We start from the raw sequence: 22,967 nt of genomic DNA, 5'->3' as shown, positions 1-22,967 counted from the left end.
TTAAGTAACAAAGTCACACACTAGTAAGTGGCCCAGCTGGGCTCTAAATACAACTGCCTCCACCCTCCTTGTTTTGAATCCCTACACTGCACAGTCTTGGTAGCTGAGAACTTGGAGTCAAATATAGATAACTTATTTGGAAAATAATAATAATAAATGTTATTTGGCTTCAAGATAAATTGTTTCGTACTTTGCAGGATGTTTTTAAGATCCATGGCATCCAAAACCTAGTAGCAGACTGATTGTTTATCCAAGGACCTGGTGACAGCTTACTCAGAGTGAAATAAAAACAGTGAACCTTAGATAACGTGGCAATAGCAACAAAATGCATTTGCGATAAACTACTCTTTCCTCTTCACTGCAAACACCTTTCCTGCTTTTTTCTTTGTTTCCTGTGCTGTGTCGCTCATTTAAAAAAAAAAAAAAAAAAGCAAGAAAGAAATGTTTTCCATGGGACAGAGCTGGGAACTTACTAGTGAGCTTGATTTGGGAGCAAGAAAATATCTTTGAATGGAGACTGGCAAACTCCCTGCCTCTTCCCCCTTTAGGCTGCAGGCAGAGCTATCTGAAGGTGGATCGGAAGAATGATTTAAAGTGCTGAAGGTGAGGGGCTTTGGGGTAAGGGCAGCTTGCTGAGCAACCTCAGAGCCGGAACTTCACCTTTGACCTTGCTCTTCCTACCCCCTCCCGGCAGTGGCAAAAAATTTCCCAGTGATTTGTTATGCAAAGTAGCAGCATCAACAGGGGGTGCAGCTGTTTGACACAATTTGGGCTTAAGGATGAGACAACTTGTCTCCAGTGCCATTTCAGCCTCAAGTTCATTGGCTACCCAACCAACACACCTGAAAGACGATTGGAGGAGAACCTTCCTCCTCCATCAGCAGGTGGCAGGGTTAGCTCTGGAGTCACTGCTGGCTGGAGTGCCTGCAAGAGGTTTTTACCACATCCCTTTCCCCCTGGAAACCCCACCCCAGCCACCTCTTTTCTTCACTCTTAGGAATAAATATAGATGTCAGCAGAAATTGTCTTTGGGGGCGCGTATCCTTGAATTGGCAGGTTGTGACCCCTGCACCTACTTGTGCTCTCGCTGGGGTGTTGCTGTTCTGCATTCTTCGTGGGTCCTCATCAGAGCAGCCCACACTATACTATTAAAGAGATTTTTCCCCATCACATCAGCCCCGTCTCTGTGGGCCCAAGATCCCACTCCAAGGAGGGCTCCCCGGTGACCATTCTTCATTTATGCTTTTCCCAAAATTTCTCAACTGAACATGTGTTACTTTTATATAAATTTGGGGGTGAGGGAAGCACATGTTAATCTTTTAAAGAGAAAAAATATTTTTAAGATACATGTCGCCTGCCGCTAACACATTTCCTCTCTGTCCTACTTTTTCCAAAGGGGTAGGTGATTCTGTGTAATTGCAGGAGTAATGTTCCGCTTTTGAGGAACGGCCTGATTTATTTGGAATTGCAGAGTTTTTGAGGTAGAAAGACGGTCTTAGGCATCCTCCTTGGTAACCCATTCACCTGGAAGTTGAGATCCTGGAGACCCAGAGTAGTTGAAGTGACTTGGTTGAGATCACAAAATAAGGAAGTGACAAAACTGGTGCTCAAGCCCCCTGTCCCCTAGACCAGACCCTGGTCTATACCAGGTGCCATGTTGAGCCGATCCCTACTTTTATTCTCATCCCTCTGGGTTTGAAAGGTTTGTTTTCTTGATTGGTTTAGGAAAATTCTATGTATTTATTTGATGTCTCTTAGCCCTTTATTAGTGTAGTTGGGTATCATCAGTGTTCACTTACCTTCCAGAAAGCAGGACAGCTCTCTTTTGTCTATGATCTTACTTAAGAAGACCCAGAGGTCATGTCATGGGGCCGGGGCTCATTAATGGGAAAGGCATGAGCCTGGACCAAAAATGAATGGATTTTGAGCCAACCAGATTCAGATTGACCAATGTCTTTCTAGAAGGAGAATAGGCCATCAAGTTATGGAAAAGTAGCAGCTGCTTCAAATTCTGAGGTAGTTTTGAATAAAGCAGTATTGACTCAAAAATACTGTACAGTATGATCACATTAAAACATCAGCCTCTTTGCTATGACAAATAGCTCTTATAATCACTCCATTTGAAACTTTAATATATTGCTGCTTAAAGTACTTTCAAAGTTATTCTTCACACGGAACCAGTGATTTTAGGAGGCAGGAGGTTTTTTGATTTTAATATGAGTGTTGGAAACATGGGTAGCATGCAGAAACTGAGGGTGCATATTATTGCCTAAGTCAATTTAAACCTGATTTAAAATTATTAAATGAGGAACAATATAGCTGGGGGGGAGAATATGGTACCTTGTTAATATATAAAGTATGGAAACCAAGGCTTTAAAGATGAAGTTCAAATTGAGGGTTCACAGGCCGGACGTGGTGGCTCATACCTGTAATCCTAACACTCTGGGGGGCTGAGGCAGGTGGATTGCTTAAGCTCAGGAGACCAGTCTGAACAAGAGCAAGACCCCATCTGTAAAAAAAATAAATGAATAACCAGGCTTAGTACCTGTGGCTCAAGTGGCTAAGGCACTAGCCACATACACCTGAGCTGGCGGGTTGGAATCCAGCCTGGGCCTGCCAAACAACAATGACGGCTGCAACCAAAAAATAGCTGGGCGTTGTGGCAGGCACCTGTAGTCCCCACTACTTGGGAGGCAGAGGCAGGAGAATGGCTTGAGCCCAGGAGTTGGAGGTTGCTGTGAGCTTTGATGCCACGGCACTCTACCCAGGGTGACAGCTTGAGGCTCTGTCTCAAAAAAAAAAAAAAATAATAATAACCAGATTTTGTAGTGGGCACTGATAGTCCCAGCTACTCAGGAGGCTGAGGCAAGAGGATTACTTGAGCCCAAGAGTTTGAAATTGCTGTGAGCTGTGAAGACACAGCACTCAACTGAAAGTGAAAAGTGAAGCTGTGTCAAAAAAAAAACAAAACAAAAAAAACCCTGAGGATTCATGAAGTGAAAGAGTAAAACTTCATTACACATTATACAGTTGGGGAAAAAAATGAATCATTTTAATGTCAGAATCAAATCTTAATTCTTCTTTAAGAATTCTCAAGACTTTCAGCATCTTCTTATTTGGCACAAAAAAAGAACTAGGTACTAAATCATTTTTTGTGCAGATTTCTTTATTTAAGGCCTCTCCAGATAAAAGGTGTGACTATCTGGCTTATCGTTTAAGCCCAGAGGATGTCTTCCATGGTTCTGGCAGCACTTGCTCACTCCATATTCCTGAAATACAGAAAATACACGCGTGACTCGGTTGGTTGATCGACATCTATGCTCGGCGTCTTTTTCTTTTTTTTCTTTCCTTGTGACATCAAAGGTCATGCTTTGCCTTGTTCTGATTTCACTCTTTGAACCTGTTTCTTTCCGTTTGCCCTTGATAGAGTAGAAAGAGCTGCCAAGCAAAAACCCAAACAACAATAAGAAATCATAATGATGTCAGCCATGGGATAACGTCCAATTTAGAAATAGCAGGGGCCTGGTCTATGGGGGTAAACTTCCATGCCTGTCTTTTCATGTAAGTCACCATCTCTGCAACATAGGATTTGTGATCAGAGTCTGAGTGCTCTGTCTAGAAGGTGCCAATTCCTTACACTCACTTCTACAGAGTAAAAGGCATTGAATAGAATATTCTGTATATAGACGGTTGACCTCTTGCAGTAGAGAGTGATAGAACATTGTGGAGACATGGGTACCATTTTTGCTTGCTTTTAAAAGCAAATCTAAAAATATATTTCCTAGCAGCTGTGTAACTGCAAAAAAACAAAAACAAAACAAAACAAAACTTCTCCACTGCAGCGTAATTTACTCACTCATATCTACAGGGTTCAGACCTTAATGTTTCCGAAATTTGCTGCAGATTTTACCACATATATTTAGACCAAGGAGCCTATTAGCTTGTGATCTGCAAGAACCTCTGCATTCTCATGAAAATGAAAAATGTGGCCCTGTTGGCAACCTAAGGCTATAATTATGTTAATCTGACCATTTTAAGACTGAAATATGTTGTTTTTAAAATGTTTCTGTATTTTTATTATTCGTAACAATGATCCCAGGAAATTTAGTGAAATGCTAATACTTTTCTATTCAGTATCACTTTGAGACTGGAGCATGAAAATGAGTCAGATGTGGAATTTTGATGTTTTTAATTTTGGCCCAGAATTTTTATCAACAGATATGTACTCACATATATATAGAGTATCTTAATATAAAATCTACCCAAATATACTTTTATATTTTAAATATAGTTGCAGCGAGTATATATGTGCAAAGCTGTCTCGGCGTATATATGTGATAACAAAACATCTCTACATTTTGCATTAAATCGCCACTCTTCGCTGTGCCAAAAAAAGAAATGCCAAAAATTAATTTTGAGTTATATTGCAAGATAAATGTTTTTCTATTAAGAGGTATTCTACAGTCACTAAATCTCTGTTTTTAACATAAATGTGGTACAGGACTAGCTTGGGTACCATGGTTGAAATTTCAAAAGCATCTCTTTTTTTTTTTTTTGAAGGATTGTAGGATCTTTTTTATTGTGGAACACTTTCCTCCTTGAAAATATGGGGAGAGGAGCTTAGTCTAACTGGTTTATCTTCTTCCTCATCAACCAAAACTTTTGTCCTGGCCACAGGCAGGTAATGACATGGTTCTCTTTTCATCCCCCAAAAGATGTTCTCCCAGGTGATAAGATGAGAAAGATTTAAAACAGAGATGTAGGTAGTCACCTGTCACATAATGATGATAGGGAGTTGAAATCTGAGTCCCCTTGTTGTCATTCCAGGATGAGATGAATGAGGAATCTTTTATATAACCTGATCTGGGTACTGAATCATCAATTAATTTGAGAAAGGGAATAAGAAAAAGAAACCTTGCATGTTCTTAGATGACCTCTTTGGGATATAACCCTACTTAGTATTCTTACATTGGCTACATTCAGAATCTCCATTCTTTTGTGAATTCTTATGCTTCAAAAAAGAACATGTCATTCTCTTCATCACCCTGTGAATATATCAAAGTGAGTATTATCTGTTGTATTCCTTTTTCTTTTTCTTTTTTTTTTTTTGAGACAGAGTCTCAGTTTGTCACCGTCAGTAGAGTGCTGAGACTTCATAGCTCACAGCAACCTCAAACTCCTGGGCTCAAGCCTCAGCCTCCCGAGGCTAGGACTATAGGTACCCACCACAATGCAGGCTATTTTTATTCTAGGGATGGGGTCTTGCTCTTGCTCATGCTGGTCTTGAACTTCTGAGCTCAAGCATTCCTCACGACTCATTGAATGGGCCCATGGATTTTTGTTGGCTATATTAACAACAAGGCATGTGGATCACATGATTCTGCATGCAAAGCGTTGTAACATGATCCAGCTCAATGGACATTCACAGCACCAGAAGAGTAAGCACAGAGGTATTCTTGAGCCCGCTTAGCAGCAGAATTGGGGGTCAAAAAAGTTTAGGGTCAGGACCACCGTGAAAGTTGTGAGACCATAGCTGGGAAGAGATTCCTAGGAGAAGCCAAGCCTTTTGAGTCATAATCCAGTGTTCATTTCACCACACCCTGCTGCCTTCCCAGAGCATGATGGTACAGAGGAGTACTGATTGACAAGGATGATTACACTTTAAAAAACAAAATTGGAAACTAGTGTGTATCCCTCAGTGCATCATAGGGGAAGTTATCCAGATGGAACCAATGCCTTACCCTAATTTTAGGAACACCCCACTCCCCATATTTATTGACTTTTATCTGCCTGTCCTCTCTGGGAGAAATTTTAACCCCAATATTGCTTTTTTTAAAAAAGAAAAGTAAAGTAAAAATGGGCAAGAGACTGGGTTAGGCATCAGGGGAATATGAGCTACTTTAGGTTCAGCCTAGAGTTTAAAGCGAGTTGAAAACTCTTAGTACTAATTGTAAACTTTGCAGAGCATTCCATAAATTATAAAGCACATGCCTCACTCTTGTATGACACAGAAGTCTTTGCTTTCTGGGGACAATGTGTAGGGGACCCAGAGTTGTCTACTCCCTTGTCCAACGTGGGCCTTTTGCCCTCTGGAGCATGACTTTTATACATGGTGTCCCTGGGTCCGTATATCCGTAGCTATCTGTCTATTTCTCGTGAGCTGCTCAGTGTGAGGTGTGTAGGGCTTCACCTGAGTATAGGAATGCTGAAAAGCTTGGCTGTTTGTTGTTGAGTCACAGGGAACAGATGCTGGCTCTGAGAAGGAAGCTGCTGTTGGTATGAGAACACGGTAGGGAAGAAGAGATTGGCTGATGTTTCGCTGAATTCCCTGCTGTTGGTGCAGCGGGCAGTGGCAGGGTGTGGGCAGAGATGCTTGCCAAGCCCAGCCTCAGGGCACGCACAGCTCCCAAACTGGTTGTCTTTGAGGCTGTTATTTATCCAAATAAGGAGAAGCAGTGGTTTTGCTGACCATCTCAGATTTCCGGGCCATGTTCACTGGCTGGCTGACTTGGTATTTGAACTGAAAACACCCAGGTATTCCTTTGAAATGGAATCCTCTTATGGGGCGCATGGATATCCTGGAGTCATTGTTTGGAAAACCTTTTTTTCCCCACATTTGCAGATAACGTGGTCTGGTCTCTTTTACCCTTCTCTTGTGACTCTTGTAGCACCCAATACAGATGACTTTCTTCGTGTGTCTCTGGTCCTGATTTTATTTTATTTATTTACTTATTGAGACAGAGTCTCACTTTGTCACCCTCAGCAGAGTGCAGTGGCATCACATCTCACAGTAACCTCAAACTCTTGGGCTGAAGTGATCCTCCTGCCTTAGCCTCCTGAGTAGCTGGGACTACAGGTGCCCGCCACAATGCCCTCCTATTTTTAGAAATGGGGTCTCACTCTTGCTCAGGCTGGTCTCCAACTGCGAGCTCAGGCAATCCACCTGCCTTGGCCTCCTAGAGTGCTAGGATTACAGGCGTGAGCCACCACTAAAATTGGCCCTGGTCCTGATTTTAGATAGAAATAATACTCCTCTCCAGAGGTCTTTGAACCATTTTCCTCCTTTGAAGAGCATTCAAAGGAGATTGGACGTCCACCTCGATTTTTTAACACTAGAGTACAAGGTTGTTCTGGCCCTTCGCAGATCCCGGCCCTGTTATTTGACTTTGAATAAGGAATTTGAAATCTCTGGATGAATCCCCAGTTCGTCCACAAAGTGGGGATTGTAGCGTGTATTTGATGGGAATGATGTGGGACTTACATGAGGTCATCCTGGGAAGCATTTGACAAGTAGGAAGCCTCCATAAATATTTACTTCCTTCTATATTTCCATCTTCTCCTGGCAGATTGAGTTGAAAATATTTACTGGGAAAGAAAGTTTAGGTAATAATGACCACCACCAAAATTTAATAAAGCCACCTTTCTGAATTAGGGGTTTGTTTGTTTGTTTGTTTTGAGACAGAGTCTCACTATGTTGCCCTCAGTAGAGTGCTGTGGCGTCCCAGCTCACAGCAACCTCAAACTCTTGGGCTTAAGCGATTCTCTTGCCTCAGCCTCCCCAGTAGGGGACTACAGGTGCCCACCACAACGCCCAGCTATTTTTGTTGCAGTTGTCATTATTGTTTAGCAGGCTCGGACTGAGTTTGAATCTGCCAGCCTGGGTGTATGTGGCTGGCTCTGTAACCACTGTGCTATGGGCACCAAATCAGAGATATATATATGATTTCTTTTTCTGAATTAGGGTTCAACCAAGCCCACAGTAGAATGGAGGTTCTGATATGAGTGTTCAATGACCCTATATTTCCACGTCCTCCTATTTCCACAATGGTTCTCAAAGAGCAGTAGTTGGGCCAGCAGGTCAGCTTCATCAGAGACTTATTAGAAATGCAAATTCTTGGGCAGCACCCTGGACCTACTAAAGCATAGACAACCGGTGTAAGACCCAGAAATCTGTTTCAACAAACCCTCTAGGAGATTCTGATGCACGATATTCCAGAGTAACTTTCTGGTCGGGTCAGTAGTCAATCTGTCCCTCACGGCAGTGGTCCCCAACCTTTCTGGCACCAGGGACCAGTTTCACGAAAGATAATTTTTCCACAGACCAGGGCAGAAGGAGGGTGGTTTTGACATGAGTCTCTAAGCAATTGATTTATTATGGTCTCTGTGCAGTCAAACCTCTCTGCTAATAATCTGTATTCGCAGCCGCTCCCCTGTGCTAGCATCACCACCTCAGCTCCACCTCAGATCATCAGGCGTTAGATTTTCCTAAAGAGCCAACCTCACATGTGCAGTTTACAGCAGGGTTTGCACTCCTAGGAGAATTAATGACCCATTGATGTGACAGCAGGCAGAGCTCAGGCAGTGAAGTGAGTGATGGGGAGCAGCTGTAAATACAGATGAAGCTTTGCTCACTTGCCCACTGCTCACCTCCTCGGTTGTGGCCTGGCTCCTAACGGGAACCAGTTACCAGTTCACAGTTCATGGCCTTCAGTACTTCTTCCCTCTGACTGTGCCTTACTTCCCACTGAAGAAAGGGATCTTTCTCACCTGCTGAAATTCTATTCATAATATATGGAACCACTGAAATCTCACCTCTTCAGAGAAGGGAAGAATCTCATTCTTCTATGAACTATGAGAGAATTTGTCCATTGCACTCATTTGACCATTGGCAAAGTTATTCTTGCTTTGCCATATTTTTAATATTCATATACAAGCTGTATTATCCCTATTAGAAGATAAGTTCTTTAAAGATAGGGCTTACATCTTAATACTGGACCTTGTATGGTAGCTACTCAATAAATATTTCGTGGATCCACAGAATTTTATCACTGGAGTGAGCTTTAGAGAAAGCCTAGATCAGACTTTTTTTTTTCTTGAGACAGAGTCTCACTATGTTACCCTCAGTAGAATGCTGTGGTGTCACAGCTCACAGCAACCTCCAACTCCTGGGCTAAAGCGATTCCCTTGCTTCAGCCTCCCAAGTAGCTGGGACTATAGGTACCCACCCGAACCCCTGGCTATTTTTTTGTTGCCGTTTGGCCTGGGCTGGGTTTGAACCCACCACCCTCCATATATGAGGCCAGCTCCCTACTCACTGAGCCACAGGTACCGCCCCAACCTCAACCTCTTGGGCTTAAGTGATTCTCTTGCCTCAGCCTCCCAGTAGCTGGGACTATAGGCACCTGGCTGGTTTTTTGTTTTGTTGTTGTTGTTATTGTTGTCATTGTTGTTTAGCAGGCCCTGGCCAGGTTTGAACTCACCAGCCCTGGTGCATGTGTCCAGTGCCCTGAACCCTGAGCTACAGGCACCAAGCCCCTAGATCAGACTTCTTATTTACAGATGAAGAAACTGATGTTAACAACTAGACCAGAACGAAAGTCCTATGATTCCTCATTCGGTGTTTTTGTCTCTTCCCCATTCTGCACCTGGGGACATTCAGGGCCACTGGCTTGGCCCCAAAACTAGCAGGTGCTCTTGTGTTCTCTGCTGCAGACTCCAAATACACCCAAAGAAAACAGATGGGTTTTCAAAGGTATATTTATTTAATTTATAAACCTGGAACCTCTTAGATTCTTTCATAACTAATGAAAACTGGGAAAGTTTTCATTCACGAGCCTATGAAATTGTATAACAAATGGCATCCATTTTCAGTCTTAAACATGAGGATTTTCCGAGCTCAGTATACCTAGGATGCCCATGAAACAGCTTTTGGTTTTGAAAGTTGCTGTTAACAGTAGAGCCAGGGGTTCTTCTGAATCCAAGAAGAATTGGTGCAGGGGCTATTTTGATTTGGATCTCCAGCACGGTTTTTTCATGTTTATTTTGAGGAGAAATTGAACTTGGCGGATTTGTGAATTATTGTCCTTCTGTGTTATCCTCTGGGGCCCTTCCTCCCAACACAGCCCTTTCTTCTCTTGACATATTGGCTGATATTGTTCAGCTGAGGTTCAAAATAATGGCACACCTAACAACACCTTTCATCAGAAGTCATCTGTAACTTCCCTTTAAAATTGGCTCTGCTGACATAGCTCACCTTGTGTTATATGTTTGTTCTTTCACTCGGTAATAGAGCAAACACATATCCTATGGAGATCAATATGAAAACAGCAAAACGCAGTCGCATGAGGTGATACCAGTAGAAGGGCTGAGTTGGCTCCTTGGAGGCTGTGAGTGAAGAAGAGGAAATGAAGGGGTGCCCAAGCCAGGCCGGAAGGGGTTAAACCTACCAGGCCATACTCAGTGGTGAGAAGCTGGGGCCATGAGAAAGAGGCTGTTGAAGGAACAGGTGTCCTGAGATTTGGGTGGCTCCATTGTGAGCAGACAGTGACAGCCCAGGCATAAATGGCCACTTGGTTTTCCAGGTTGACATGTACCATTCATCAGTGTGTTTACCTCCATGGTTCTCCCATGGGCCCTGAAAACTATCCTGGAGGCTACAGTTGTATACCATAAAATTCTATGTCGATCATCATCATCCACTCAACATTCAAGTTCAGATATATCAGCAAACCCAAATGTATACGAGTCCGGAAACTGTCCAGCCGTTGTTAGGACCATAGTGTTGTTCATACCGCATGGCTGGATACTTTCTGGACAGCCCTTGTGTCCTTATTAATCTTCACATTGTTGTCATCATCATAGACCCATACGATGCCATATCTAGCTTTCTTCGCTCACACATAAACAACGTGGTCAGTGTCCCCAATAGAAAGGAAGACCCAATGCTTCTGTCAGTGTCTCTGAGATGTGTGGTCTTAGGAATGTCACCCAGTATCATAATGATAATGAATTTTAATCGGATAAGGCTCCAATGTGTAATTCCCTTAATAATCTGGTGTCGGTGACTGAGAATGAAATAGGTGTGTGTGTCTGTCTGTACAATAAATACACACGTGTAACTAATATGTGGTATCTATATAGTGCTAACTAACGAGTGATATATAAGTACAGGGTGGACATAAAGTTTGCATGCAATTTTAATTAGTTTACTATTTAAATTGCGGGCAAACTTTATGTCTACCCTATTTATGTAAGTATATATATTCAGAGGATGCCAAAAAATGTGAACACATTTTAAGAGAGGAAAAAGATGTATTAAATTTGTACTACTCAAGTCATGATTGACTTCTGGAATTACAGAAGGTGCTCAAGGCTCGGTGCCTGTGGCTCAAGCAGCTAAGGCGCCAGCCACATACACCTGAGCTGGCGGGTTCGAATCTAGCCTGGGCCTGCCAAACAACAATGCCGGCTGCAACCAAAAAATAGCCAGGCGTTGTGGCGGGCGCCTGTAGTCCCAGCTGCTTGGGAGGCTGAGGCAGGAGAATCACTTGAGCCCAGGAGTTGGAGGTTGCTGTGTGATGCCATGGCACTCTACCCAGAGCGACAGCTTGAGACTCTGTCTCAAAAAAAAAAAAAGGAGAAGTTGCTCAATGTGACTTTGTATTCATCTTTTGTTATTGGTATATATTGAGTACTACAATCTTTATTTAGTTTTTTTTTTTGCAGTTTCTGGCGGGGGCTGGGTTTGAACCTGCCACCTCCGACATATGGGGCCGGTGCCCCACCCCTTTGAGCCACAGGTGCCACCTGAGTACTACGATCTTAATACAATTTTTTCTTTCTTATAATGTGTGTACATTTTTTGGCACCCTCTATGGAAGTGTACTATAGTAGACTCTCCATAGTTGACCACTTCCCTAACCTGACCAACTCCTTAAATTGACCTAATTTTCATAAACCGGACATGTACCACCTGTGCGTTATTAGTATAGTAGGCCCAGTTCCTTATGGTGACCAGTTTGTTATAGTCCCTTGGGTGGCCAACTTACAGAGGTTCTACTAATATACTGTTATGTCTGTTAGTTAAATATAACATATACGATGAATTATATAATTAATATTACTACTTTTGATGCAAGTAGAGAAAACCTGATAGTAAGTTGAGAGAGCATCTAGATCAGTGGTTCCCAACCTTCCTAATGCCATGACCCTTTAATACAGTCCCTCATGTTGTGATGACCCCCAACCCTAAAATTATTTTCATACACCTGTATTTGTATGGGGTGTATGTGATGGTTTTAGGCAACCCGTGTGAAAGGGTCATTCAACCCCCAAAGGGGTCGCGACTTACAGGTTGAGAACTACCGATCTAGGTAATTGGATCCCAAGCCCATGGAGATGACGCAGTGATTCTTCTCCTTTGCTGTGAAACTCTGGGCCTATGAATGAAGCAAATGAGATACCTCCCAGACCTTCTTGGACTCCAAAGGACAAAAATCGAGCCATTATCCTCTCAGTGATCCCAGTTGGGATGGCGTTAGAGGCATGATGCCAGCACGATTCTCTGTGTCCCGGAGGACATGGCATTTCACACTCAGAGGAGAGGAGGCAGTGAAGCTGCAGCCTCCAGGAACCCAGGTTCTTCCTGCTGCTCTACACACTAGCTATGTCAAGTTGGGTGGGGTTCTTTTCTTACTTCAGATTAATATAAGGGTGCGTGCAATTCGGTTACATTGTTTGTATTTGTTAGGTAAAATCTAAGTAGTAGTTGAGCCCTTCATCCAGAGGTGTGCCATCTGCCCCTTCCTTGTACCTGTTAGGGAAGAGCACATCAATCCCTCTCCCTTCTATGTTCTTGAATGTAATTGTGTTTTTTTTCTCATATGGGTGTTCATCTACTATTAGTATTAGTTTGAGAATTAGTTTCCTATTAGTATTGAGTACATGGGACACTTACTTTTCCATTGTTGTGACACTTTACTTAAGAGGATATTCTCCAAATCCTTCCAGGTAAATAAAAAAGCTGTAAAGCCTCCATCTTTTTTAAGGCTGAGTAGTACTCCATAGTATACATATACCACAGTTTATTAATCCATTCATGGGTTGATGGGCACTTGAGTTGTTTCCACATCTTGGCAATTGCGAATTGAGATGCAATAAACATTCTAGTGCAAATGTTCTTTATGGTAAAATTATTTTTTTTCCTTCTGGGTAATGGGATTACCTAGTAATGGGGTTACGGGGTCAAATGGAAGGTTTACGTTTAGCTCTTTGAGGATTCTCAATACTTCTTTCCAAAAGGGCTGTATTAGTTTGCAATCCTACCAACAGAGCAAGTGTTCCCTTCTCTTGGCACCCATGCCAGCGTCTACAGCTTTGGGCCTTTGTGATGTGAGTTCTTCTTACTGGGGCAGGTGATAGTTCAAGGTGGTTTTAGAGAGATTATCTCACACTCCAGCCTGCAAATTGAGCTGCAAGAAACAATTGAAAAAATTAATGAAAATCTTTTGTTAGAATAAGAAGTGGTATAAGCACATAAAACAGTAGATCATCTATTTGCAACCTGTAGGAGTTGACAAGTTAAATGGGAGTTTCCAGAACTGTCATAAAAAGGGAGTTGGGCATAAAAGAAGTGTCCGTCCAGAAAATGGGTGGATGTGCAGAGACAGATAAATCATGAGAAGGGACTATTAGCACCATCTGTTGCAAGTGGTAGAAGGAAGATATCGCTTTACAAACTGTAACTATTTTAGGTACGAAAGGGCCTTGGCCTTGGCCTGGATAACAGAGGAGTAGCCTAGCCGAAGCTTGACTATTGCTGAGGAAAGGACATTTTTCTTTTATCCATCCTACATTCTACACTGTCATTGATTGTGGCTTGGCAGTTGAATGATGTATTTACTATTACTTCTTTATTCTACTCCAGACTGAGATCTTTAATCACTGTTGGACACGGTGCTGGTCAGCCTGGCCTGGCATGAAAGGGCTCAGCAGAGACTATTGTGTCAAAGTATTTATGGAAATTATGCTCATCTTAAATATAGCCATAAACTAACCGCTGGCTGGGCTGTCTCTTCTCTGAGAATTAAATGATTTGGGCAGTAGTCTGTCTGTCTCATGTCTGGGAGACGTTCCACGTGTGATCAAACAAAACATGAGCGGGTTAACTGAGACCTTAAAAATGACAAGCTTTCCAATTGGAACGGTGCCAACAAGAGGAATTTGAAATTTTTCCATTATCGCCATCACTTCCTTCCATGATATCAAACTTCATGAGTATAGGCACAGTTTAGAGTTTCTTTTAGCTATGGATTTTTTTTTAAGTGAATTCATGGATACAAAAGGGAGAACAGCAATACACTTCACAAAACTATTGGCCTTACCAGAACATAAAAATTATTTCCTATTGAGGCAATTCTGAATATTTACCAGCATGTCCGTTCTTAACACTTAACTCAAAAGGAATAAATTGGTTCCACTTTGCTTACAGCCCTCATAAATGAAAGGAAGGGGGGAAATGGATAGAACACTTTATACACTGCTGGGAAGAGTAATTTAACCAAGGTTGTAGCATTCTTTGTTACAGGTAGAGCAGGCTGAGAAGGATCTGGTGAAGTAATCAGACCAAAGCGTGGGGGTGTTTGTGGTTGGGTGCACTCCCAATGAACCCGAATCTGTGGTGAGTGAGCCCCTGCCTTCAGTGTGTACACCCCACCAGGTGAAGCCAGTGGGTCCTATACAGATGGCATCAGGATATTATTTAAGAAATTGGCTCATCTGTTTCATTAGCTGGTACTCTGGGGCCTTATGATGACGAACTCCTCCTCTTGGGTGAGCTTCATGTTTGCTAGAGAGCATTTTAACTTATCTCGATTCACCACAGGGTTGGGCTACCTTTCAAACTCCTGACAGTGAATTACTGCCCTGCTCTGGTAATGACGAAGCTCCAGACAGTGCCTGGGAGCATTTTGAAAGTGAAAGGAAATTGCTGTGAGCATGGCCAGAAGGATGGGATGGGAGAGATTAAAGGAGACTTCCTCTCCCATTGAACCCCCCAACTCACATGATGACAAGGTCAACAGCAGCCACCTCTCTCTAAGGTAGCTGACGTGGGATGACATGTTGAACGGGGTGTGATTCACTTAGCCAAACAATAGGGAGAGTTTACTGCTTCTGTTTCCTGGGGGCTGCCTGGCCCCAAACACTTCCCATGTGGTCTCTGGGAAAAGCAGCCCTGCATATAACAAGCAGGTAAATCAGAATTACAAGAGCTTTGCTTGTTAGCACATCTCCCACCATCAAATACTTGTCTTTGGGGGACTTGGTAGGGGTGGAGTTGTGGCTTAATCAGACAAGAGAAACTGATCCCTACATCCCCCTTCCTGGAAAGCACGTGTTTGATACCAGGTTCATCAGGCTGAGAGTGTGTGTTTCCCATACCCTGTTGAGAAATAACAAACCCTTGCTGATTTGATTAAAAATCAAAATAAGGGTTTTCTAATTCCTTCGGCTCTTTTCTGACCACTCAGGTGGCATCTGTTACAGCCACCACCTCATCCAAATATTGTTTCTGACGAGACATCTTAGGAGGGTGGCAATGTCACGTGTTCCATTTTCCCGTCTTTGAAGTAACTACAGAGCGATTGGATAGCAGTAAACAGATTTTTTTTAGAAAGCCTGCAGGGCTGCCTGTATTTGAACCTAAAAGACATCATGGAATTCTTTTGGTCAGCAAAAATAGCCTCTAAAAGCCTTGAAATGTTTTAAAAACGCACAGGCTGCCCAGAGTGTGGTAGCCAAGTGTGGCAGGAGGCCAGTGGGGCTCCCAAAGCCCAGGTGTGGAGTTCTGTGTCACCAGATTCTCTCTTGGGTAGCTTTCGGTGCCACTCCATCCCCAAGGGCTCAGAAAACAAGACAGTGATTAAACAGAGCCTCCTCCCCACCTCCGAAGGCGAGGCTTCCTTTCTCTCTCACCTTCTCTTAGCAACGTGTCCACGCCTGTCCTCAGCCAAGAGAGCAGCACAAGTTGCTGGGTGTTGTGGACACACATCTCCTTGTACCTGTTCCCCTATAGGAGGACAGCTGTGCACTTGGGCCACTCTCTGGAGACCACCTGGCCTTTTCTTCCTTCATCTTGTTTACAGAGGGGCAGAAGGCTCTGGTTTCCTCTCTCAAATCCCCTCTGTGTCCCCTCTGGTCCTCGCTCCCTTTCCTTCTTGTTTCGGATATATTTTCCAGGATAATCCCAGTTGCTTACCCAACACTGTGCAGGGCCAACAGCAGCCACTACTCAAAGTTCAGCTTAGTAAAACCAGGCTGGTTAATGAATAGACACAGCTTCCTTGTCACCCCCATTTCGTAAACCAGAGGAAGCGGCTCGTGTCCCTGCAGTTGCCAATCCCCAGATTTCAAATGTCTGGCAGCAGAATGAGTGTTGGGTGCTGGTCTAGGTTTTCCTAGCATCACCCTAAACTCAACAGAAAACTGATCTGGGGGTGGTCCTTCAGGGATCATTATTAGCACCTTGTTTTCTCATGGTTTCATTTCTTGGCGACTGGTGGTTTGCTTGTTTTAATGATCCTATTTGCCGTAGGTCAAAAATCTCATTTGGAATATTTCCTTTACTTTTAACCCATTCACCCAGGCCCTGTCAAAGTTCCTTCACTGGGGAGTGTTTTCCCTGTAAGCAATTGTTGAAGGACTGACTCACCCATGCGGTCGCCCGTGGTTGGATGTGGGCTGGCCGAGGTTATTCAGTGACTAATTTCCAAGGGGAGGAGAAACTGCCTTATCATAGGGAGGGTGACTTTTTAATCCAAGTCTGTGGCAGCTTTGCTCAGAAAACTGGGTAAAACAAAACAGAACAGCCTTTACTGGTTGGGAGCACTCAAGCTGGGAAACATCTTAGGAACTCTTGTGTCTTCTGTGATTTTTGTCTCTGAAGAGGAAGCTGTTTAAAATACCCCAACGTGGATCCGAGGATTTAGATGAAGCCAGCAAAACAAAAGAACTGTGTAGTCGGGAGCTGAGCCAATGCTTGTTAGTTACACAGGTGATTTCCTTAGGAAAAAGTAAGTGGCTTTAATTCTTGGAGGGTGACAATGACTATAAGAATCCTTTTCAATTTTCTTTGGTTACTTCATTGTGTGGTCTGCATTGAGTGGTATGTTTACATATCTAGACTTGGAAGGGTGGGATTTAAAGTACAATAAACTGAGGATAATATTATTCCCTTTCCGCAAAGGATATACGTGTATTTTAAGTGCTTCACAGAGAGACATGATTACGTGAGACGATTTCCCAAAATGATTTTAAATTAACATTTTTTGTGCTAGATTTTTTTTCCCCTAGAAATAATTTTAAGATGTTCCTTCTTACTGAAATTTCTGAATGAGTGATATTTGATTTTGATTTGTGGTGCTTTGGGGAAATAAAACATAGCTATATGTAAATGTTCTTAACTCAAACTTCAAATAATTAATTTGGAATCGCCCCAGCTATTTTCTGATCTTCTCAGAAGAATGAGGCAAACACAGCATATTGAGCTTCCGTGCTGTGGGCAGGGACACTGGCTGGGGCCATGGTAATGAAGCTCTGGAAGAAACTACTGTTTCTAAGAGCTAGAAGGACTCAAACAACCAAGACAAAATAATGGTTCAGGCAGTAATAGCAAGAGGGAAAGAGAGTGCCCAACAGAACAGATAAATGAGGGAGAACAGCCTCGTTCATAGCATTGCCAATATCTCTAGGGCAGAGAAATGAACATTTTATGTGTCCAGACAAATAAATATCCGTGTTGTCTATATTTGGGTAAGGTGTTGGAAGAACCTTTGTTTTTATGTGTAGGTAATCTCTTTCTTGCTATACAATGAAATTCTTGAAAGCTCACATAAAGACCTTAGTGTTGAAATCTTCTGGGGGGGAAGTGTCAATGATATAACGTATCTAGATACTTTTGCTAAGAGAAATGAGATGAGAAGATTAAGCATCAGAGAGCTTGCTGCTAGAATAAAAGGATTCAGACGTGTTAAGGTGAATGGCAATTCTGTGTGTGGGTGTGTGTGGTGCGTTTTGTTTATTTCACTTTGCAAGTTAAATATAATTTTCTCCCAGAAGGCCTTACTCTGAGTAAAAAATTAATTAATTAATTAAAAATGCCAGTATGAATTTCATGCCATGTCTTTACTCATTAGCCAAATAACAGTTTAAAAACAAAACAAAATGAAATCGTGTAGATGCCTGATTCTAGGAAGATATCTCCATGGAAAGGCTGGGGTCGTTTTAAATTCTGAATTACAGAATCTTAATCATCACCTTGCTTCCATCAGATAAGCATCTTTTGGAGTCTCTACAGTCTACTTTGTATTGAAATAGCAAATGCTCTCCATGGAAGAATTGCACTAAAGACTTGAAAACCATTCTCTCCGTATTTCCTCTTACCACCTGCCACAACTCAAGAGTGAGCTCCTTGGGTTGGTCCATATCCTTTAGTATATGAACCCGAGTTATCTCATTTTAAGGGTTCTTTCTAATTGTATGTTTTTAGAAAATTCCCAATGTAAAATGGGATCATTATGCCATTCTCTTCTTGGTCTTTATTTAGAGCCAAGGATGAAATGATCAGGGTTCTTTTTAAAACTCAGTCTTGGAAAGTCAGTCATAGCTTGGCAAACCAACATAAGAATTCTGCCAAAGGCTTCCAACCTCTAAGTCAACTGTATTGATGGAGACAATTCCCGCTTACCTCTTCTGTTACAGCTGAATGCTTGTATTCAGCTCCACTATGGGTAACTAAGGTTGACCTTGATTCTTTTAGTGACCTTGTTGGATGATGGCAAGATTATTTTGAAATAGAGCAAGGTGATACATACCACCAGTGCCAGATCCATGATGCCAGTTGCTTGTGGCTCAGATCCATCTTTTTTTTTTTTCCTTTTACAGTGCTGTGGCGTCATAGCTCGCAGCAACCTCAAACTCTTGGGCTCAAGTGATCCTCTGGCCTCAGCCTTCCAAGTAGCTGGGACTATAGGCACCTGCCACAACGCCAGGCTATTTTTCAAGACAAGGTCTCGCTCTGGCTCAGGCTGGTCTCGCACCATGAATTCAGGCAATCCACCCACCACCTTGGCCTCCCAAGTGCTAGGATTATAGGCATAAACCACTGCGCCCAGCCACTTCTGCTGTTTTAAAGGCTATTTACTCATGTTTTCATTAATTTTATGTTCTATACTCCTTAGTATCATAATGTCTCCTTTCCACTCTTGCCAGAAGGAAGGAGGCTTCTGCTTTTTGTTAATTGGGGTCAAGTTCCCTCAAATCATGATGTCATTCAAAGCCAGCTAAGGAGGGGAAAAAGCAGGGAGTAACAACTAACTCATTTAGGGCTATTATTCATCCTAAGTAGATTGTAGATATTTTCAATCTTTGGGGGGAAAGATTAATAACAGTAATGATAATAGTACCAACCATTTGCCGTACCGGATTGGCCCTGGGTTCCGTGGGATGCTTTATACACAGTGGCATGTTTTAGTCCATGTGATGAATTTATCTCGATGTTTGTTTTGGTTGATTGTTGCATTGTGTGATCTGATGATGCGGGGAATTTGCCCAGATATCCTCTGCTCACTCAGCCACCCCCTCCTATATTTTCTGACCTATGCAGCCCCATGTTGTTTACTACCCAGCTGTACCTTTCTCCTCACTGAGCCCAGAATTGTGGAAGACAGGGAGAGGTGGGTAGAGAAGACCTGTGTCACTCTCCTGCAAACCCCTGTCGCATGGCTGCTGCAGCCATTCTGGAATGAGAACCAATCAGGTGTATTATCACATAGCGACCTTGGGACTGGGCCCTCCTGGTCTACAGCAGTGAGCGAACACCTGAGTCACAAGGGTGTTGAGTGGGCAGAGAGGACCAAGTTAGCTAACACGTCCCGGAAGCAACCAGGTGGGAGAGGAGTAGAGCCTCAAGCCAAAGCCGAGGTGTGGACCCACAAGGGCTAGGATGTGGGGACTGAGTTTCAGGGTGAGGACAGCATGAGGATGTCACAAGTTATAGTGAGAGGAGGGAAAACAGGCACAGCCTAGTGTGGTGGGAACTTTATGTGTGTGTTAGGGGGAGGGGTGGAGGTAAAATTGTAATTGTGAGAAGGAGAATGCATACTCTGGGAGCCCCAGAAGCAGAAGGCCAGAGGCTCATTCAGTGCTCAGGTCCAGTATGATCAATAGGCTTTGTTTTGTTGCTACATATTTGCACCTTGCTTGTACTTTTTTGGGGGGGCCACCACCAGCTTTTATTTACAAGATAAATATCTAACCCAAAAGAACCTTCTTACCCTTCCCACTACCTTCTGAGTTATCATTTCTAGGGTTTGGGGGGAAGGGGTGAAGCTCATTGGAGGAACACAACAGACTTGAATAAGATAGAAATGTGAATATCCTGTAATATTTGACCACGTTGTAACGATCCTAGGCTCTAAGGATAAAAACAGTTAACAAGCTAGTTTGAGTTTTTTTGTGGCCTAGTGGTATCTGCCTATTGCCTTTTTTTTTTTTTTTAATTTCAGAATATTATAGGGGTGCGCATGTTTGCTTCTGCACATTTTAAGTCGAAGTTATAATTGTGTGCAGTGCACCCGTTAGGTGTGAATTTATCCTACCTCTTCTCCCCACTCCCACCTACTTAATCTCCTTGGAGTTTTACTTCCGTGTATGTATTTAAGTGGTGATAGGCTAGTTCCGATTTAGTACTATTTGTACTTTTGATTGAAAGTACACCCTATTGAAATTTCACCTTATGAAATCCACCCTATTGTGGAAAGCTGCCAGGTCAGGGATTCTACAGGGCTGGAGCAGAGTAAGATAAGGAAGCCCCCGGGAGTCGGGCCTCCGCCCGCCCGTCCCCCAGCACAATTGTTCTTCCTCCCCATTCTCACCTGTGAGAGAAAGTTAGAGAACAAAATGTGACCTCTCTCCATGGTAGGAACTTGAGGCTTTCTTAGAACTGTGTCCTGGGATGCTGGGCTCTCAGCAAGAGCTCAGAAAGGGCTGTTTGCTAAACAAATGCATTTTTATGACAAGGAGGCCACTGATTGGTATTCAGGGCATTGGGCTCTGTTCCCTTTGCAGCCTTCTCCTCTTGCCTCTGTGTTTTCGACTGTCTGTCCCTGTCACCCACACCGTGGGTCTCTCAGCTGCTCACCTTGGTTAAGCCCCCTCCTCTGTTTTCATGTGCTTTCCGACCACTTATACCCTTCTCTCTGGTCACGTGTCCTAAGTCAGGAGAGGGAATGTGCGCTTCTGTGATAGCACAAGCAGAACTTGGAACATGGGCCAGGGCCATCTGTCCTTCCCTCACGGCCATTCAGAGAATCTTAGTGGGCATTTCCCTTTGGGGCCTTAACCGAAGCAAAAATGTATCAAATAATCCTATCCTGAATTAATTCGTAGTGTTTCGTGTGCCCCTGGCTAAATACAGTGGTGTACTAGTTGCAGATTACAGTTTACCCTTGAACAATGCAGTAGTTAGGGGCATTGACCCCCCGCCAACCTCACCTCCACCCCAATGCAATCAAAAATCCATATATAACTTTTAATTATTTGATTGTATTTTATTTTATTTTTGAGAGGGGTCACTTTGTCACCCTTGGTAGAATGCCCTGGCATCACAGCTCACAGCAACCTCCAACTCTTGGGCTCAAGAGATTCTCTTGTCTCAGCTTCCCGAGTAGCTGGGACTACAGGCACCTGCCACAATACCCTGCTATTTTTAGAGATGGGGTCTCGCTCTTGCTCGGGCTGGTCTCGAACCCGTGAGCTTAGGCAATCCGCCCTCCTCGGCCTCCCAAGTGCTGAGATTACATCATGAGCCACCGTGTGCAGTCCATATATAACTTTTGATTTCCTTAAAACTTCATGACTAATAATATAACCTGTGGTTGACTGGAAGCCCTACCAATTACTACATATTTTTTCTATTATATGTATTATATACTTCATTCTTACAATGAAGTAAGCCAGAGAAAAGAAAATGTTATTTAGAAGGTCAAGAGGAAGAGAAAATATATAGGCTATTCTTTACGTGGAAGTGGATCACCGTAAAGTTCTTGGTTCTCATCCTCTTGACACTGAGTGGGCTGAGGGAGAGGAGGATGAGGAGGGGTGCTGGTCTTGCCATCTCAGAGGTGGCAGATGTGCAAGAAAATTTGCATCTATGTGCAGTTAAGTCCGTGTTGTTCAAGAGTCGGCTGTAATGGCACTCTCGCTGCCTGACGTGATTATTCCCTTCCAGCCTTCCAGTGCTGGTTTCTCAGAAGCTCAGATGAAGAGCTGGGTGAATGGATGAAGTTTCCCTCTGAGTTTTTCCCTCATGCACCTGCTTTTTCTCACTTGTCATGTCCCTAGATGGCATCACCTTGGGACAATGGGAAGCGTGGTTACTGTTTCCCAGGGCTAACAGCAGAAAAACGTGCTCAAGACAAGTTTTAGAAGACACGAGTATCATGCTATTGATACTCTAGCCCCACATGTATTAAGCACCATGACCTCCAAATTTAAAGTGTGCTGCTGTTTTTCCTTTAGACTCCATAGTGTTGAGCTCTATACCAGGTGGATTCATTCCTTGTGGTTGCTCTCACAAATTGCCACAAAAGTAATGGCTTTAAACATTACAGATTTACAGTAGAACCACTGTACATTGACCACCCAAGGGACTATGACAAGCTTGTCAACATATGGGGGTGGTCAACATAAGGAACAAGGCCTACTGTGCTGTGGTGCATGTCCAGTCTGTGAAAATGATTTCAACTTAAGGAAGTGGTCGGTGCAGAGAAGTTGTCAGCTACGGAGGGTCTACTGTATTATCCTACAGCTGTGAAAGTCAAAAGTCCAAAATGGGTTTCACAGGCCAACAGCCATGGGTCAGCTGGGCTCTACTCCCTCTAGAGCAGTGATTTTCAACCAGTGTGCCATGAGAGGATCTTAGATGTACTCCAAAAATCTTTAAAGATCATTAATTCAATTATTTTCGAAAGAGGTTCAAAGCATAGTAAGTCTATTCTTTTTTTTTTTTTTTAATCAACATAAGTGTGCCACAGAAGTTGAAGTATAGGTTCAAGTGTGCCATGAGATAAAAAAGGTTGAAAAACACTGGTCTCAAGGCTGCATGGGAGGGTCTGGTCCTTGCCTGTCCC

General features: G+C 43.1%; 1 protein-coding gene across 19 annotated transcripts in view; it reads left to right on the top strand.

Annotated features, from left to right (window-relative positions):
- The window catches only part of KIAA1217 (KIAA1217 ortholog), a 445,617-nt gene that overhangs the window by 343,282 nt on the left and 79,368 nt on the right, over positions 1 to 22,967 (top strand). For 2 of the 19 annotated variants that reach the window (XM_053572351.1, XM_053572359.1), the window contains exon 1: positions 16,619 to 16,850. The exons of the other annotated variants lie outside the window; for them this stretch is intronic. The gene's annotated coding sequence lies outside the window, so the exon portion shown is untranslated. Of the gene's footprint in view, positions 1 to 16,618; positions 16,851 to 22,967 lie in introns of those variants that run through there. 19 annotated transcript variants of the gene reach the window in all.

Source organism: Nycticebus coucang, chromosome 20 (assembly GCF_027406575.1).
Source record: "Nycticebus coucang isolate mNycCou1 chromosome 20, mNycCou1.pri, whole genome shotgun sequence".
NCBI lineage: Eukaryota > Metazoa > Chordata > Mammalia > Primates > Lorisidae > Nycticebus > Nycticebus coucang.
Note: the sequence above shows the minus strand (reverse complement) of the source record. Positions and strands in the feature narration are given on the sequence as shown.